Raw genomic sequence first — 16,578 nt, 5'->3', positions numbered from 1 at the left:
TATGCGATACTTCTAAATCTGGGCTCCCTTCAAGCAATATCAATGAAAGATTGTGTACTTATATTTGAATATAATCGGTAATGTCTTAATTCCAAATTAATACATTATGGTTACATCACTGTCATCATTTCATGGATAAAGTTATTTGAGTGGACTAAAGCCAAATTTCTGCCTCTGTTGATATTTATTAGTAAAGGAGGGCAAGCTTTTCTGGAGTCATTGTTGCCCAGGTTGAACCCCAAGAACAGTAACGGAGGGCTATCAATGCCATTTGAACTCGAAGTTTGTCTGAAATTTACTACTTTCATTTAACATACTTACATACATAGTACTGATTACTGAATAGGATAAGGAAATACACCAAAACTGAACGGTTGGAGAAATTTTAGAATTATAGCTCAGTAGATCTTTATGGCCATAGTTTTTGAAAAGGTAAAAATAAGTTTCGTACTATTGTGGATGTTTGTGTACACAAAGTATACAGATAGGAGAAACTAACCATTTCTCGGCTCTTCAGCAGTGAGTGTCTCTCCTAAGAGTTTTCTTTTGATTTCTTTTATGTTACTGAGGCATCCATTTGTGGTGACACTGTAAACAAGCGGCTGTGAACTGCCATCCATCAAACTATTAGACAAATCATATACATGGAGCCTTTCCCACTAAACTCTAAACAATTTACACCCCACTACGAAATAGATGGAAATCCTCTATTTTATATCCTATAATCTTCGAGGATTTCTTAGTTTCCTTTTCAGAGGGATATTTAATAAATGTATTCATATTTTTCTCAAACATGTTAATATTTTCAGAATCTAGACCAATCTCCATCGACTCAGATACCAAATCATGATTAGGTATAGCTAAATTGTTGTAACACTTGAGTATACTTGTTATTGTTAAGCTGATATTTTAACTATATTTTTTTTTTGTCGATTTAGATTTGGCTACAACTTGTTTATAGTTGGATGAGGTTTTCTGAAGAGATAAAGGAGATTCTTGGGACAATAGTGAAGCACAAAGTCCTTTTAGTTTCAAATGAAAAAATTAGTTTTTTTTGTTCAAGTTTATCATGAGAAAAACATGTATTTTATTTGCTTATGTTTAATTTTTATTTGACTTGGTAACTTAGCAAGTATATGTTAATTGATACTTGGAACACCTTTCTATATACATGCAATATATATTATTATCCTATTTTCCCTATATTGAATAAATTGAATTTAAATTTTTAAATATTATTAGTGTGTGCTATATATCCTTCAATTGTCATTAACAAAGGTAAAAAATATATTGCTTTAGATATAAAAAAAAGAGAATCTAAGAAAAACTCAATAAAGTGTTACTTTAGGTATTAAAAAAAGACAACTGCAAATAAACTTAGATAAGTGTTGCTTTAGGTCTATGAAAAAGGCAACTTAAAAAAATTTGGATAAGTGTTGCTTTATGTATACGAAGAAGCCAATTTAAAAAAACTAGACAAGTGTTGCTTTAAGTATATGAAAAGGCAACATAAAAAAACCTGGAGAAGTGTTGCTTTATGTATTAGAAAATACAACTTGTAAAATGTGTTGCCATAAAATTTTGTCTAAACATTGTGTTTGGGTCCTCTAAGGCAACCCTTATGAGGAGTTGCTTTTTTTGTAGAAAAGGCAACGCTTTTTGAAGGTTGCCATAAAAAGGGTTCCCTTTGATACACAAAAGCGTTGCCTTAGACCAAAGGTAATGGCCGTATAGCCAACCCCCCAAAAAGCGTTGCGTTTTGTCAGAAAGTGTTACTTTTGATCAAAGACAACACTTTTCCTTATTATAGGCAACGTTTTTAAAGGGTTGCCTCAGCCCAAATTTATTGTAGTGACTTTTCCAGTGATAATAAGCTCTGCTTTGAATTCACAGGAAGAGAAAGCACTGTTTCAAGTGCTAAGGACACACAAGACAGCTCTTGGGTGGTCCATAAGTGACCTTAAGGGCATAAGCCCAGCTAGATGCATGCACAAGATCCTATTGGAGGATGATGCTAAGCCAGTGGTTCAACCACAGAGGCGGTTAAATCCAGCCATGAAGGAAGTGGTGCAGAAAGAGGTCACCAAGTTACTGGAGGCTGGGATTATTTATCCTATTTCTGATAGCCCCTGGGTGAGCCCTGTTCAAGTTGTCCCCAAAAAGGGAGGAATGACAGTGGTTCATAATGAAAAAAATGAACTGGTTCCTACAAGAACAGTTACAGGGTGGCGCATGTGTATTGACTACAGAAGGCTCAATACAGCCACCAGAAAGGATCATTTTCCTTTACCATTCATAGACTAGATGCTAGAGAGACTAGCAGGTCATGATTTTTACTGCTTTTTGGATGGCTATTCAGGTTATAACCAAATTGCAGTAGATCCCCAGAATCAAGAGAAAACTGCATTTACATGTCCATCTGGAGTATTTGCCTATAGAAGGATGCCATTTGGGCTGTGTAATGCACCTGCAACCTTTCAGAGATACATGCTCTCTATTTTCTCTGATATGGTGGAAAAATTTTTGGAAGTCTTCATGGATGACTTCTCAGTATATGGAGACTCATTCAGCTCCTGTCTTGATCACCTGACACTAGTTCTGAAAAGATGCCAAGAGACTAACCTGGTTTTAAATTGGAAAAAATGTCACTTTATGGTGACTGAAGGGATTGTCCTTGGGCATAAGATTTCAAATAAGGGAATAGAGGTGGATCAAGCTAAAATGGAAGTAATTGAAAAATTACCACCACTTGCCAATGTTAAGGCAATCAGAAGCTTTCTGGGGCATGCAGGATTCAATAGGAGGTTTATAAAGGATTTTTCAAAAATTACAAAACCTCTGAGCAATCTGCCAGCTGCTGACACGCCATTTGTGTTTGACACAGAGTGTCTGCAGGTGTTTGAAACTCTGAAAGCTAAGCTGGTTACAGCACCAGTTATTTCTGCACCAGACTGGACATTACCATTCGAATTGATGTGTGATGTCAGTGATCATGCCATTGGTGCAGTATTGGGACAGAAGCATGACAAGCTTCTGCATGTCATTTATTATGCTAGCCGTGTTTTAAATGACGCCCAGAAAAATTACACAACCACAGAAAAGGAATTGCTTGCAGTGGTTTATTCCATTGACAAGTTTAGATCATACTTAGTAGGATCAAAAGTGATTGTGTACACTGACCATACTGCTCTTAAATATCTACTTACGAAGCAGGATTCAAAACCCAGGCTCATAAGATGGGTGTTGCTTCTGCAAGATTTTGATATAGAAATAAGAGACAGAAAAGGGACAGAAAACCAAGTGGCTGATCACCTGTCCCGAATAGAACCAGTAGAAGGGGCGTTCTTCCCCTCTATTGAGATCTCTGAAACCTTTCCGGATGAGCATTTGTTCGCCATTCAGGAAACACCATGGTTTGCAGACATAGCAAACTATAAAGCTGCAAGGTTCATACCCAAGGAGTACAGCAGGCAACAAATGAAAAAATTAATTACTGATGCAAAGTACCACTTGTGGGATGAACCCTATCTCTTTAAGAGATGTGCAGACGGAATAATCCGTAGGTGTGAGCCTAAAGAAGAAGCACAGAAGATCTTATGGCATTGCCATGGGTCACAATATGGAGGTCATTTCGGAGGTGAGCGAACAGCCACCAAGGTCCTCCAATGTGGTTTCTACTGGCCTACTGATGCCAAGGCATCATAGGCTAGTTTCACTAGCATTTTTCTGTTAGTTTTAGTTGTTTTATGCATTTTCTTGAGCTTAAAGTAACCAAAAATGGTTAAATGAAGAACAAAGTAATGAACCATCCAAACAATATGATTTTGATGCAAATTCCATGAGTTTTAGCTATATTACTTAAATGCTATGAATGAAAGATTTCTCATGAAATTTTGCAAGACTTTGATGCAATTGTTTGGATGATTTCAGGGAAGAAGAGGCTAAGCAAGGAAGCAACAAAATCAATAAAGGAAGCTTGAACATCACATGTGGAGTTTAAGTTCCAGTTTAAGCCTAAACTGGAGCTTAAACGCCAAAATCATGAAGGATAAGAAATGCTGGGATTGAAGTTTAACCTCCAGTTTGACCTCAAACTGGAGGTTAAACGCCAGAATGATAAGCCTCACTAAAGAAGCATTCCACGTTTAACCTCCAGTTTGACCTCAAACTGGAGGTTAAACGCCAGAATGAGTATGCCACCCAGGGAGGAGTTCCACGTTTAACCTCCAGTTTGACCTCAAACTGGAGGTTAAACGCCAGAACCAGGAAGAGTACCAGGGAGCCATTCCACGTTTAAGCTCCAGTTTGACTCAAACTGGAGCTTAAACGTGTTCGATAGCTTTTCTACTCCAGGGTTGCTCTCTCCATCTCCACGTTTAACCTCCAGTTTGACCCCAAACTGGAGGTTAAACGTGTTCGACACCTCCAGGGCCACCATTCTAAGCTTCCACGTTTAACCTCCAGTTTGACCTCAAACTGGAGGTTAAACGTGTTCGACCTCCAGTATGCCTCCACCCTTTTCCACGTTTAACCTCCAGTTTGACCTCAAACTGGAGGTTAAACGTGTTCGACCTCCAGGGCTGCCCTTCCTATCTCCACGTTTAAGCTTCAGTTTAACCTTAAACTGAAGCTTAAACGTGTTCGACTACATGACTCTCCAGGGCTACCTTCTTCCATTTCCACGTTTAAGCTTCAGTTTAACCTTAACTGAAGCTTAAACGTGCTTCTACAAATGGCCTCACTGGAAGTGTCTGGCGTTTAAGTTGCAGTTTAAGCTTAAACTACAACTTAAACGCCACTCTTGAAAAAAGGTTTCTGGGCCAAAAATATTGTGATTTAAGTTAGTCTTTGAGCACAATTATTAACTTAAACTTACTTTGGTATGAAACCCAATTGAATATCATGGTTTATGGGATTGGGCCTGAAGGATTGATGAGTTTGAAATCTCAATTTATTGAGTCATGTGTCATTATTTGATTATCACTAAGTTGGCTCAATAAATGTTACAGGATTTGGATCAACAACCTCATCAAGATTATGGATCATAAACCCAAGGCAAAAGGAAAGCAAGGAGAGGCCTCAAAGCCCAAGAAGCACAACTGAAGCTCAATATAGAAAGTGTATAAATAGGATAGAAGTTAAGTTAGAGAGGACTTTTACTTTCACTTTTAGCTAGTTTTCCTTTTCTTTGTAATTGAATTCAGAGCTATGATTCACTAAACCCCCTTTCATTGGGTTAGGGAGCTCTATTGTAATTCAATGAATCAATAATAGTTTAGCTTCTTCTTCAATCTTTTCTCTTGAATTTTGTTAGAAAGCTTCTCGATCTAATTCCATTGAGTAGTTGTCTTGGGAAAGAAACTACTCATACTTGGAATCCTTCGGAGCCTTGGGAAAGGAATGGAGGATTCATGCTAGAGAAGCTTTCTCACAGTGGATTGGATTGGGGTTTGGATGGATATTGTGACATGTAATCCTACCAAATTTTGGTTCATGAAATTGTGTGGTATAATCAGTGATCAAGCATCATCTCTTCTTATGAACATTTAAACCAAGGGATTGGGAATTTGTTTGTTTTTAGAGAGCATTGGTGAGCCAAGGAATTGGGATCCAATCATATAAGATTGCCAAGCAAAATTCAATGAATGCATTGGTTGAGGAAGAGATATACATGTTTTGATTCGGAGATTTCAATATCTCCTAAACCCAATGAATTCCCCATTTCTGATTTCCACTTTCTCTTTACATTCAGCAATTCAATTCTTGCAATCACCCCCATTCCCTTTTAATTTCAGCAATTTACATTCTGCTCTTTAATTCATGCAATTTAAGATTCAGCCATTTAATTTTCTTGTCATTTACTTTTCCCGCCAATTTTACATTCCGCAATTCTCATCTCAATTCTTGATTCCGCTCAACTAGAACACACTTCTAATCCGAATTGCTCAATCAACCAATCCTTGTGGGATTCGACCTCACTCTATTGTGAGTTTTTACTTGACGACGATAACCGGTGCACTTGCCGGAAGGAATTTTGCCGATCGTGCAATTTCCTAAATCGTAGCATAACTAGTTTATGCGCATCAAGTTTATGGCGCCGTTGCCGGGGATTGGTTTTCGATTGACAATTCTCAAATTGGAAGCTAACTAGATTGAGCAATTTTCTCTTGCTTTGTTAATTCTGTTCTAGATACTTGTTGAATTTTAATTTCTGCACTTGGTTACATGCTTTCCTTCTTTATGCCTTTAAATTCATGCAACTAACTCACTGACTCACTAACTGTTTGAATTAATTCCTCAATTGAGCTAACCATACTCTTCCAGTAACCAAGAGTATTTCACTTGTTTGTGTTTGAGTTGTGTTCTTGTATGACAGGTAGGAGAGGAGAGACATCAACTCCTCCATATACCGAACCAGAGAGGACCCTTCATAGACTTAGAAGGGAAGCAAGAGGGAAGAGAGTAGTGGGAGAAGAGGAATCTGAAGGAGAATCTGAGGACAATTTTGAGGAAGCTCTAGATCTCAACATGGATAGAGAAGTTCACAACCATGAGAGAGCTGATGGAAACAATGCCATTCCTGAGAGGAGGGTTCTTAGCTCATACATAAACCCAACCTCTGGGAATTGTGGTAGTAGCATCCAGAAACCACCCATTCAGGCCAACAATTTTGAGCTCAAGCCACAGCTAATATCACTTGTGGAGAATCATTGTTCTTTTGGAGGAGGTGCTAATGAAGACCCAAACCAACATCTCACAAAATTCCTGAGAATTTGTGACACTGTGAAGTCCAATGGAGTCCAGGAAGATGCCTATAAACTGCTTTTATTCCCATTTTCACTTAGGGACAAAGCAGCTAAGTGGCTGGAATCATTCCCAAGGGGGAGTCTAACAACATGGGATGAGGTGGAAAGCAAGTTTCTGGCACGTTTCTACCCTCCACAAAAGGTCAATAGGCTTCGATCTGAGGTTCAGACTTTTAGACAACAAGATGGTGAAACTCTCTACGAGGCATGGGAGAGATTCAAGGACTTGACAAGGAAATGCCCACCAAACATGTTCCATGATTGGGTGCAATTGCACATCTTCTATGATGGGCTTTCTTATGAATCAAGGAAGGCTGTAGACCATTCATCAGGAGGTTCATTGAACAAGAAAAAGACTGTGGAAGAAGCCATTGAAGTGATCGAGACAGTGGCTGAGAATGAGTACTACTATGCATCAGAAAGGCACAACACTAAGGGAGTAATGGAGCTGAACCAGGTTGATACAATTCTAGCCCAAAACAAGGTGTTTGCCAAGCAACTAGCAGAGCTTACCAGGCAATTAGAAACAAAGCATGTGGCTGCAATACACACACAAGATCAAGAGGAAGTAGGCATTGAAGGAGATGATTGGGATGAGGTTAACTATGTGGGAAACCAACAAAGGCAATCATATGATCCACATTCCAACACTTACAACCCAGGCTGGAGAAACCACCCAAACTTTGGGTGGGGAAACCAACAAATCCAACCACAAAACCACAAACCTTACAACCACAACCAACATAACAATTCCACATACCAAAACTCCAACCAAAGATCATACCAAGCCACACAAAACACTTACCCCCAATCATCATATCATGGCCAAAATAATCAACATACCCAACCTAATCCGAACCAACAATTTCAAGATCAATTAAACCGGATAGAAGGAATGATGGCAACCATGAGTCAAGACATAGTTGAATTGAAGAGCTCCAGGGATGATGTGAGAACTACCTTGAGAAACCATGGTGAAAAAATCAAGAGGATGGAATCTCAAGTAGGAGAGCTATCTCAACAGGCACCCAAATCAACTGCAGTATTCCCTAGTGACACAGAAAAGAATCCTAAAGGGGAACAAAAGAGAGTAAGATGGGAAGAGTGCAAGGCCATCACCATATTGAAGGAAGTCTCAGAAGAAGAAGGAATCAGGTCCTCAGAGCAGGAACCAGAAATCTTGAAGGAAGGTGTGGAAGAAGTTAAGCAGGAAGGTGGAACCGAGCAAACCAAGGAACTGCAAAAAGGCATGATGGAATTATACCAACCAAAAGCACCATTTCCTGAGAGGTTAGGAGGAGGTGAAAAAAGGAAAACCTATTCAAGGTTTCTAGAGACATTTAACTCTCTTCATGTCAATATTCCCTTTCTTGAGATTCTTCATCAAATGCCCACACACATCAAGTATTTAAAGGAATTGTTAAGCAAGAAAAGAGTTTTGAAGGGAGGACAAACGGTAACAATGAACAAAGAATGCAGTGCTCTCATCAAGAAGGACACACTCTCTAAGAAAACGGACCCAGGAAGTTTTCATATCCCTTGCATCATAGGGGAAACAAAAATTGACAGAGGATTCTGTGATCTAGGAGCTAGCATAAACGTGATGCCTCTAACTCTTATGAAGAGGCTACAACTGAATGAGGTGAGATCCACTGATGTAATCATACAACTGGCTGACAAAACTCAGAAGCAAGCTGAAGGGGTAGTTGAAAATGTGCTGGTGAAAGTGGGGGATTATTATTTCCCCACAGACTTTGTCATTGTGGACATGGAGGAAAGCTACTTACACCCTATCATTCTGGGCAGACCATTTCTAGCCACTACTAGAGCGCTCATAGATGTAGAACAAGGAGAGCTAATTCTGAGAATACATGAGGAACAACTCATTTTCAAAGTCTTCAAACCTGCATCTGAGCCTGAACCAGAACCTGAAAAGCCTAAAGATGATAGTAGCCATCCGTGTTTGGAGGAAAGTAATCCAGCAGCTGAGACTCTAAAACAGTCATGGGAAGGCAACCAAAAGTTGCAAGAGTTAGAGCCACAAGAATCAGTGGACACAGATCAGAAGGATCCTCCTGACATTAAGGTCAATGAAGAAATCCTCAAGAGAAAGGGAAGAGTGATTGGGAGATTGCCAAGAGGATGGAGAAACAAGAAAATTCCCACTGAAGGTTTTTCTCCGGGAGATAATGTGATATCAAGTCATTATCTGCCAATCCCACCTGGCCTCAAAACCATTCCTTCCCAGCTCCCTCAAGTGTTCACAATCAGGAAAGTTCTTTCTATGGAACATTTAGAGGTCATGAATGAATCAAGTGGGGACGTTTTCATAGTGAGAGGAGAAGACGTCAAGCACTACAATCCACCCTAACAAGGGACAACCGTCAAGCTAGTGACGTTAAAGAAGCGCTTCATGGGAGGCAACCCATTTTTTTTTAGTATCCTTAATCTTTAGTGCTTTGCTTTACATCTAATAAAACATGGTTTCTTATGCATGAACTTGAATCCTCAGGACAACTATTGATTAAGTGCACTAAACCGTGCATGTAAATTACAGTTGGTCTCTAAGTTTGGTGTGCCTGATGGCACTCCCAAATCTTACTCAAATTGAATTCCATCTTTCATTCAAGGTGCACAACCAAACATTAAGTTTGGTGTTCTTTTTGAACACAGTTTATGAAAAGCAAGAAGTTCCTCTGGATTTCAAAATTCATGACAAGTATACCATTCACATGTTTTAATGCTTTAGTTTCAATTACTTAGGGTAGTCACTTTGTTTAGAATCAAAGAGCCAAGGTGACTATGATTTATTAGAAATATGCACACTCATTAAGGACAACCAATATGGATTTCATGTCATCAGGAGACTTAACCAAAAACTAAGTTTGGTGTCCAAATAATAAGTGTGCATACATGTAGAAGTCACGGCTATAAGCTCATAAAGACAAGCATTGATTTACATGTGCAAATACTATTCATAATTCACATGGACCGAAAAATGATAGCAAATTTGTTTGTTTGTGCAGGTACAAAAGAAAAGACAAAAATGGAGGAAAAAGACAAAGGGAGGTACGTGCTTGGTCAAAAAGAAAATTCACAAATCTTTGAAACTAACACATGGGAAAAGGAAGTTCTGCAAGAAAAGAAAGCTACATGTACAACCTAATGCATCCAGAATACTTCCAAGAAAATGAAAAGCCAATCGTCCTTATCTACAATTCATATATTTACCATCAAGCCACCCTTCACAAACCACCCTAGCCGTTCATTTTTCACTCATGGGCACTATAAAGAACCACTTGGGGAACGAGTCCCACACCACCAATCCTCCTTCATACACATTTTCCTTCATCATAGCATAACCATCTCTTGCCGAAAACAACCTCACCACACCTCCAACAACACTTCTTGCTTCACCTTGTCAACTTTAGTTGTCACTTACCAAAACTAAAAAAAAAAAAAAAAAAAAAAAAAAAAAAAAAAACCAATGGCAGCTTCATCTAGCCACAAAAGAAGAAAAGACAAGCAGCCAATGGGGGAAAACAGGGAATTCGATGCATGGAGATACAGATCAGTATTCCATGAGATTCAAGCCGAATGGATGAGACCTAAAACGGTACTAGCTGAGGTTCCCTTTGACCTTGAAAAGGATGAGTTCCCAGGTGTTTGGGAAAAGATCAAAAAGAGGAAGTGGGAGCTCCTAACTAAGCCAATCACTAGAATCAACATCAACTTGGTGAAAGAGTTTTATGCAAATGCAGTAAGGGAGGATCAAACCAAGAACCCCACATACAAAAGCTATGTGAGAGGGGTGGAAGTTGACTTCAGTCCCAAAGCAATCATGAAAACTCTTGGCCTGAAAAACATACATTTCAGCCAAGCAAGTTATGAAGAAAGGATGATAGGAGAACCTGACTATACAACTATTGCTGAAGACCTTTGTGCCATCAGAGCTGAATGGGTGAGAAAAACAAGAGGGGCTCCAAGAGTCTTGAGAAGGGGAGACCTAACACCTGAAGCTAAAGGGTGGTATGCAATAGTTAGGAGATCCATCCTACCCACTGCAAACTCTTCAGAAATAGTCCCTAAAAGAGCCATCTTGCTACATTGCATTATGGTTGGAGGGGAGATCAAAGTTCATAAACTCATTGCTGAACAGATACAAGAGTTTAGTGAGAAAAGTGACCCTGAATCCTGGCTTCACTTCCCTAGCACTATCATTAGACTATGCATCGATGCCCAAGTACCACTTGAGGATGAAAGACCTAATTGGCTATATCCTGGACTGGCCATAACTGCACACAGAATGACTCTTGGCCCAACTCCTCCAAGACATACAAGAAGAAGAAATGAAGAAGGGCAACAAGTGGAAGCCGAGCAAGAAGCAGAACAAGAAAGACAGGAAGGAGAAGATAGAGAAGAAGAGCAAGAAGAGCAAGCAACTCCTGAAAGAAGACAACGAATTCCCAGAGACCCCATGGATATGAGCAGAATGCAGGAAATCATGGAAGGAATGTCTCAACAATACATGAGGTCTCAGGAGAGACAAGAAGACTTTCATCTAAAAATGATGGATATGCAAAGGAACTTTGAATCAAGATTCTTTGATCTGCAAAGGGAACAAAATCTACACTTACAGGAATCCTTCAGCCACATATGCCAACACCAAGATGCCAATGTCTTGGCAATCAAGGAAGCCACCACTTTACAGAATGCAAGATACTCAGTCCAAGCTGACTACAACATCAGTTCGCAAATCAAGCTTAACTACATAGGGGAACATCTACACAAGATGGACCCAGCATTCCCAGCTTATGATGAGTATTTCAAAGGGAGGAAAGAAGGAGAAATAAACAAGGCAATGATCCTTGAAAAAGGAGTGGAAGAAACGATGAAAAAGGCTGGATTCTGGAAAAAGCTCATAAGAAAAGACAAAGGAAGCACAAGTGGTCAAAAAGAGGCAGGAAGCAAGAAGAAGCAGGATCCCAAGAATTAAGAAGAACCAAGCAATAAATAAGAGGTGGTCTCGTTCCTTAATAATCAAATGATAATTGGTGAATTGTCTTTATGAACGTGTTTTCATCATAAGTCATTTAGGTGTTATGTGGAGTTTTTTTTATGAGTTGTTTTTTTTTGTAGTATGTCTGTGTGTTAATTGCTTTGAATAAAGTGAATGCCTAGATGTTTGGATATAACTTCACCTTCTTAAACAAGTGCGTGCCATGCTTGTTCTGTTTCCAAAAATAAAAGAAAAGTTTGAACAAAAGTAACTTGGCTAAATTAGTGACAAATCAAGTAGAATTAAGTGGTGGTATGCATGCTTGATTGTTTAGTCAGATCACTAAAATTAAAGTGTCGAATTATCATTTTTTATGTAGAAAGTAAAAATTGTCTATGGATCTTGATGAATAAATGTCTTTGGCCATGAAAAAGAAAGAAAAAGAAAAAGAAAAAGCCACGGAAAAAGGCAACCAAAAAGCAAAAAATTGAGAAAATAAGCTAGGTACCAATGGTTTGAACTTCTGAGACAAATGCCTGTGGTGTTTATGTATTAAGGATATGCTTGGATGAATAGGTTCTGAGGAGTGTTTCAACACTTGGTAACTTGGGTTAACTAACCCGGGATTATCAACCAAAAGTCCATTATCAAGAGCAACCTAAATACAAAACATTTAGTCACACAAAGAGGTGCTGGGCACCAATGTCTCAAGAAGAAATGTGAACTAAAATGCCTAAAGTGGATATGTGTAGTGCACTGATAAGAAAAAGAAAATGCCAAAGGCTTGTGCAACACATGACACTAAGCAAACAAGGAGCACAAGAAGCTCTAAGAAAAAGAAAAGAAAAACAAAGAAGAGAAAAGTGCCAAAGACATAAGAATAACAAGAGGCCATAGCAATTTTTGATGGATGCAACGAAAAAGTGATAATCCTACCTGATAAGTATGAAAAAGTGATGCTGCAACTTTCTGCATAAAACCCTTCTGATGAACTTCAAATGCTTGCTAATATAGCCAATGTAATTGCTTTCTGTTTCATACTTTCTTCTCAAATAACTCAGGACTTGCTTAGGGACAAGCAAGTATTAAGTTTGGTGTTGTGATGCCAAGGCATCATAGGCTAGTTTCACTAGCATTTTTCTGTTAGTTTTAGTTGTTTTATGCATTTTCTTGAGCTTAAAGTAACCAAAAATGGTTAAATGAAGAACAAAGTAATGAACCATCCAAACAATATGATTTTGATGCAAATTCCATGAGTTTTAGCTATATTACTTAAATGCTATGAATGAAAGATTTCTCATGAAATTTTGCAAGACTTTGATGCAATTGTTTGGATGATTTCAGGGAAGAAGAGGCTAAGCAAGGAAGCAACAAAATCAATAAAGGAAGCTTGAACATCACATGTGGAGTTTAAGTTCCAGTTTAAGCCTAAACTGGAGCTTAAACGCCAAAATCATGAAGGATAAGAAATGCTGGGATTGAAGTTTAACCTCCAGTTTGACCTCAAACTGGAGGTTAAACGCCAGAATGATAAGCCTCACTAAAGAAGCATTCCACGTTTAACCTCCAGTTTGACCTCAAACTGGAGGTTAAACGCCAGAATGAGTATGCCACCCAGGGAGGAGTTCCACGTTTAACCTCCAGTTTGACCTCAAACTGGAGGTTAAACGCCAGAACCAGGAAGAGTACCAGGGAGCCATTCCACGTTTAAGCTCCAGTTTGACTCAAACTGGAGCTTAAACGTGTTCGATAGCTTTTCTACTCCAGGGTTGCTCTCTCCATCTCCACGTTTAACCTCCAGTTTGACCCCAAACTGGAGGTTAAACGTGTTCGACACCTCCAGGGCCACCATTCTAAGCTTCCACGTTTAACCTCCAGTTTGACCTCAAACTGGAGGTTAAACGTGTTCGACCTCCAGTATGCCTCCACCCTTTTCCACGTTTAACCTCCAGTTTGACCTCAAACTGGAGGTTAAACGTGTTCGACCTCCAGGGCTGCCCTTCCTATCTCCACGTTTAAGCTTCAGTTTAACCTTAAACTGAAGCTTAAACGTGTTCGACTACATGACTCTCCAGGGCTACCTTCTTCCATTTCCACGTTTAAGCTTCAGTTTAACCTTAACTGAAGCTTAAACGTGCTTCTACAAATGGCCTCACTGGAAGTGTCTGGCGTTTAAGTTGCAGTTTAAGCTTAAACTACAACTTAAACGCCACTCTTGAAAAAAGGTTTCTGGGCCAAAAATATTGTGATTTAAGTTAGTCTTTGAGCACAATTATTAACTTAAACTTACTTTGGTATGAAACCCAATTGAATATCATGGTTTATGGGATTGGGCCTGAAGGATTGATGAGTTTGAAATCTCAATTTATTGAGTCATGTGTCATTATTTGATTATCACTAAGTTGGCTCAATAAATGTTACAGGATTTGGATCAACAACCTCATCAAGATTATGGATCATAAACCCAAGGCAAAAGGAAAGCAAGGAGAGGCCTCAAAGCCCAAGAAGCACAACTGAAGCTCAATATAGAAAGTGTATAAATAGGATAGAAGTTAAGTTAGAGAGGACTTTTACTTTCACTTTTAGCTAGTTTTCCTTTTCTTTGTAATTGAATTCAGAGCTATGATTCACTAAACCCCCTTTCATTGGGTTAGGGAGCTCTATTGTAATTCAATGAATCAATAATAGTTTAGCTTCTTCTTCAATCTTTTCTCTTGAATTTTGTTAGAAAGCTTCTCGATCTAATTCCATTGAGTAGTTGTCTTGGGAAAGAAACTACTCATACTTGGAATCCTTCGGAGCCTTGGGAAAGGAATGGAGGATTCATGCTAGAGAAGCTTTCTCACAGTGGATTGGATTGGGGTTTGGATGGATATTGTGACATGTAATCCTACCAAATTGTGGTTCATGAAATTGTGTGGTATAATCAGTGATCAAGCATCATCTCTTCTTATGAACATTTAAACCAAGGGATTGGGAATTTGTTTGTTTTTAGAGAGCATTGGTGAGCCAAGGAATTGGGATCCAATCATATAAGATTGCCAAGCAAAATTCAATGAATGCATTGGTTGAGGAAGAGATATACATGTTTTGATTCGGAGATTTCAATATCTCCTAAACCCAATGAATTCCCCATTTCTGATTTCCACTTTCTCTTTACATTCAGCAATTCAATTCTTGCAATCACCCCCATTCCCTTTTAATTTCAGCAATTTACATTCTGCTCTTTAATTCATGCAATTTAAGATTCAGCCATTTAATTTTCTTGTCATTTACTTTTCCCGCCAATTTTACATTCCGCAATTCTCATCTCAATTCTTGATTCCGCTCAACTAGAACACACTTCTAATCCGAATTGCTCAATCAACCAATCCTTGTGGGATTCGACCTCACTCTATTGTGAGTTTTTACTTGACGACGATAACCGGTGCACTTGCCGGAAGGAATTTTGCCGATCGTGCAATTTCCTAAATCGTAGCATAACTAGTTTATGCGCATCACCTACCCTTTATAAAGATTTCCGAGAGTTTGTACGTAACTGTGATAGTTGCCAGAGAGCTGGTAATCTGCCTCATGGTTACGCCATGCCTCAACAAGGGATCTTGGAAATTGAGTTGTTTGATGTATGGGCCATTGACTTCATGGGGCTTTTCCCACCATCATACTCAAATACTTATATTCTGGTTGCAGTCGACTATGTATCTAAATGGGTAGAGGCCATTGCCACACCCACTAATGATACTAAGACAGTGCTGAAGTTCCTCTAGAAACATATCTTCAGCAGGTTTGGTGTCCCTAGAGTACTAATCAGTGATGGGGGCACTCACTTCTGCAACAAATAGCTCTACTCTGCCATGGTCCGGTATGAAATTAGCCACAAAGTGGCAACTCCATATCATCTACAGACAAATGGGCAAACTGAAGTCTCTAACAGAGAACTGAAAAGAATCCTGGAACAAACTGTAAGTACCCGTAGAAAGGATTGGGCAAAAAGCTTGGATGATGCTCTGTGGGCCTACAGAACAGCATTCAAGATTCCTATAGGGACCTCTCCATACCAGCTTGTGTATGGTAAGGCCTGTCATCTGCCCGTGGAACTGGAATACAAAGCCTACTGGGCAACCAGATTCTTAAACTTTGATGCCAAATTAGCTGGAGAAAAAAGATTGCTCCAGCTGAATGAGCTAGAGGAATTCAGACTCACTGCTTTCGAAAATGCCAAACTCTACAAGGAGAAAACAAAAAGATGGCATGACAGAAAGCTGTCATCTAGAGTCTTTGAACTAGGACAGAAGGTTCTGCTGTTTAACTCTAGGCTCAGGCTATTCCCCGGGAAACTGAAATCCCGGTGGAGGGGACCATATGTGATTACAAGTGTGTCACCATATGGCTATGTGGAGCTTCAAGACATTGATTCTAATAAGAAGTTCATTGTTAATGGATAGAGAATCAAACATTATCTTGAAGGCAATGTTGAGCAAGAATGCTCAAGGCTGAGGCTAGATTAAAAAGCTCAGCAAGGTCCAGCTAAAGACAATAAAGAAGCGCTTGCTGGGAGGCAACCCAGCCATTAGCAAAACTCTTTCTGTTATTTTATTTTATTCTATTCTTCATTTTATTTATTTTTAAAGCATATAAGTTCAATATTAACAAGGTAAAGAATCAATTGCATAAGTTCATTGGGCTACAGAAGGATTCAGAGCAAAAAACAGGAAAAAGGAGCTCACTGGCAAGAAAACACCAGTAGAGATAGCCATCTGGGCGTTCAGAAAA

General features: G+C 39.1%; 1 non-coding gene across 1 annotated transcript; it reads right to left on the bottom strand.

The window, feature by feature from the left end:
• Positions 1-6,954: 6,954 nt before the first annotated feature.
• Positions 6,955-7,058, bottom strand: LOC148562119 (small nucleolar RNA R71). The gene has a single exon (XR_015886502.1). It is a non-coding gene; the product is annotated as a small nucleolar RNA R71 (small nucleolar RNA).
• Positions 7,059-16,578: the final 9,520 nt, after the last annotated feature.

This window comes from Arachis ipaensis, chromosome B6 (genome assembly GCF_059453495.1).
Source record: "Arachis ipaensis isolate K30076 ecotype BB chromosome B6, ASM5945349v1, whole genome shotgun sequence".
NCBI lineage: Eukaryota > Viridiplantae > Streptophyta > Magnoliopsida > Fabales > Fabaceae > Arachis > Arachis ipaensis.
This window is presented reverse-complemented; position numbering and strand designations above follow the sequence as displayed.